Below are 4,089 nucleotides of genomic sequence, written 5' to 3' on the forward strand. Positions count from 1 at the left end.
CTGTGATAGTCTTAATCTAAACAGCTCGGCTAATACCTTCAGACAAAAGAGGCTCAGGGTGTGGGTGAGCCTCTGCAGGTCACCCACAGAGCAATGCTTGTTGAATACACACAGAAGAAGAGGGGAGAGAGGAGGCAGCTACCCAGCCCTTTACGCCCTTTGATCATTCTATCAGTTAAGGCGTAAATCCATCCCTCGACCTGACAAAATACCATTTCATGTCCTTTTACTCCACATTTTATGTTTTATAGCCAATAAAACACTTTAAAAATCGCAAAGGTTATATGCTCATTCATTTTGGCTCTAGATGATAATAAATTAACTGGACATCACCGCTGCCACAATACAGATGTCACTGGAGAGTCTGGAAGGCAGCCTCTCATCGTTGGAGCCCAGAGCTGCTTCTCAGCAACAGCTTGGTTCTGATTAAAGCCGGAGCTTAGGATGGGGCCGACTCTCACAACCTATGCAGTCAGTCCACAAGGTCAGTTCCTGTGCTCCTCCAACTCTGTTCTCCGGAGCCAACAAATAAAGAAGAGAGAGGGAGAGAAAGTATTTCCCAGGAACCCAAAAGAAAAGTCACCTTTTGCTAAATTGATTCAAGTCTGGTATCTTGTGTGTGTGCAGGAGGATATGCATGGATGTGTGTGTTTGTGTCCGAGGGTGTATGCTCACATGTGTGTACCTGTATGCCTGCACAGAGGCTAGAGTCCCATGTCTTCCTCCATCACTCTCCAACCCCACCCCACCTCCACCCCAATACAAGGTCTCACTGAACCAAGAGCTCACTGATTGGCTAGATTGGCTAGCCTGCCAGCTCTGAGGAGCCTGAGTCTCCACGGCTTTGCCCCCAACCCCAGGATTACAGGTGTTTGCCACCACATTGAACATTAAAAAAAAAAAAAATTCTGGGATTTGAACTCACATCTTCATGCTTGCATGATAGTCACTTTACAGACTGAGCCATCCCTCCCTTGCTCATCTTTTTAGCTTTGGAAGTTTGGCAATACTATACATTTATCAGATGCTAAAAAGATGCTCATCTTTTTAGCTTTGGAAGTTTGGCAATACTATACATTTATCACAAATTACCTGTGTAATTTGTGAGGCCATTTTGTTGTTACACTGGGTGAGTCAGTAAGCAAGAGGCTCTGAGAACCATGGCTGGAGCCTACAAGGACTCTGCTGCATCAGCTCTCATTCTTGAGCACAGTTGTCACACTGCTTGCCACTCCTGTTCTGAGCTCCTAACACTCATCAAGAAATAGAGCTACAGTAGCAAATGAATCGTAGACTCTTCCTTCAGTGTTTTTTCAAGACCATCCCATGCCACTGTACAGAAGCAAGCCGGAAACAGCCTCAAAGACTTATAAACAAATATTCATATTTCGATATTTATCACTCAATGTCAGAAACATCTCCAATTTTCAGTTTATTTTTCTGTAGCTACAACAGACTATCAGACTCGGGGTTACGTTTGGAGTAGAAATCTTTTGGATTTATGGTTCTGGAGCAATGGCTCTCAACCTGTTCGCCGTGACCTCTTTGGGATCAAAAGGTGGTCACCTTTCACAGGGGTCACCTAAGACCATCAGCATATCAGATATCTACGTTATGATTCATAACAGTAGCAGAACTACAGTTACGAAGTGGTAAGCAAGCATGTTATGGTTCAGGGTCCCATCGTCAGGAAGGCGGAGAACCACTGTGCTAGTGACTGGAAACACCAAGAGTGTGGCCCTGGGGTCTGGGTGCATGGTGACGTGGTGGAGAGACATTCTGCATGAGACAAGGCTAACGTGCTGTCTCTGGCCTCTTCCGACAAAGCCACAAATGCTAGCAAAGTGGCCCTGGCCTCATGGCACAACACAATCCTACTAATTCCCAAAGCCCCACCCCCTCCTCCCAACACTTCAACACAGGAGTTTAAGCACCAAGTGTCTAACACATGACGTTCTAGAAGACACGTTCAACCCGTAGGCCCCATCCGTGTAGGTTAAAACTTTCTCCCCACTTTTCACGTGTGTGGGCATGCATGTATTAGCACAGCCTATCAGTAACTGTTAACACTTAGCCATTTTCCTTCCCTTTTACGTATGCACACACTTCTAAACAAAAACGCACTAAGTTGAACCTGTCTTATCCACACTCCTATCTATAAACATACTTCTAGAACAGCTAACGCCCCTCTGGTTTGTCGTTTTAATGACTGCATAGCGTCCTGCTGAAGAGACCGCTATTCCTTTAAGAACTGCCCTCCTCTGCGGGGTCTCTGCCCCCACCTCCCAGTGATCTGGGCGACAATAAACACCCCAGTGTCTTTATTCACCCCCTGTTCACTGCTTATGCGAGGTGGCTTCCTGTGGGTGGAGCTATGCCACCAGACGTCTGTCCAAGCCTTCACATCCACTCTCAAGCTGCCTTTCAGAGAGGCTGAGTCAGGAAATGCCACCATTCATCCTCTTGATGATGTCAGGTTTTATTCTGGGCACTTGGCATTTTCAAGTTCTTAACTCGCCCATTGTGATAGCTCATATCCATCGTCAACCTGACCGGATCTGGAATTACCTAGGAGCCACATCTCTGGGCCCGTCTGTGAGAGAGCCTCTAGGCTGTGTTACCTGAGGAGGGAAGGCCCACCTCAACTGTGGACAGTGCCAGCGCGTGGGCTGGGGTCCTGGACCGAAGAAAAGGAGGGAGTGAGGGAGGGCTAGCTTGTCTCTGCTTCCTGACTGAAAATGCCACGTGACGAGCCGCTTCATGTTCCTAAGGCCATGATAGACCGGACCTTCAAACTGTGAGCAGAAATAGCCCTCCCTCCCTTCCTTCCTCCCTCCCTCCTTTCCTTCCTTCCTTCCTCCCTCCCTCCTTTCCTTCCTTCTTTCCTTCCTTCCTTCCTTCCTTCCTTCCTTCCTTCCTTCCTCCCTCCCTCCCTCCCTCCTTCCCTCCCTCTCTCCCTCCCTTCCTTCCTTCCTTCCTTCCTTCCTTCCTTCCTTCTTTCCTTCCTTCCTTCTTCCCTCCTGTCCTTCCTTGAGTTGCTTGGGTTTTATTACAGCAATGAGACCAGTAACGAAACAGGGTGAAACAGGGCATTTCCTGCAGCAGCTGCTTTAGAAATAGTCAGCTTACCGGCAGACACTTCCGAGTTCTCCCTCATTCTGGCTGAAGTTTGGGGCTTTGGTGCCTCATGCACTCTGATGTGCACAGAAATCCCCACAGGCTGTGTAAAAATGTGAGCCAAGTTCAGTAGCTCAGTGCTGGACCGAGACGCTCTGCCGAACAAACTCCAGGTGCTGCTAGTCCCTAGACATGGCCCGGGGATTTTGACTGTCTTCTCACTGGCCCGGTCAGTCTCCCAGATATGCCTTCATTTTCCTGGCAGCTGCCTCCCAAGAGGTCCCCTGCAAAACCAAAATGACAACCCCACCCTCTCCTTGTATTTGTCTTATATAATTCACTGAGTGGCAACAGGATTTCTGTTTCCCCATCAGTGAAGTGAGATAAAAATGAACAGTGGCTAGCCTGGAAGCCCATCTCAGCCCCATTACAGAGGGATGTTCTTCCTGCCCAAATGGAACTCGGTGCAGCATAAATTTTCTCTTCAAATGTGTTTTCTTTCCATCTTAATTTCCTTTAGCATATTTGAAACACCACACTTTGATTCCAAAGAAAGAAAGAGAAGTGTCACAGCCATTGTCTTTTCTCTTCCCCTGTAATGAATGCTTCCCCCTTCTTCCCAGGGGTTGCCACAAAACTGGAGGCTTATGTGTCTTGAATTAGGCTGGAACTAGGCATGTTGATCAACTCACATTAACCAGAACCTAAAGAAAAACTACGGTAAACCAGCCTTCATCTTCCACTTGGAATTTGTTTTTTGGGAAGACTGGGCCCTGGGTATTGCAAGGTGTTTATGTGGAGGGGGTGAATTTATGACTTGTGGAAGTCAGTTATCTCCTCCGCTGTGTGGGTTCTGGAGATACAGCCCAAGTTGTCAGCCTTGGCAGCCCGCACTTTTACCTGCTGAACCACTAGGCCCGTCTTACCTTCACTTTCAACGCTCATTCTGAATATTCTGCAAACCTCTGCCAT

This window comes from Meriones unguiculatus, chromosome 6 (genome assembly GCF_030254825.1).
Source record: "Meriones unguiculatus strain TT.TT164.6M chromosome 6, Bangor_MerUng_6.1, whole genome shotgun sequence".
Taxonomy (NCBI): domain Eukaryota; kingdom Metazoa; phylum Chordata; class Mammalia; order Rodentia; family Muridae; genus Meriones; species Meriones unguiculatus.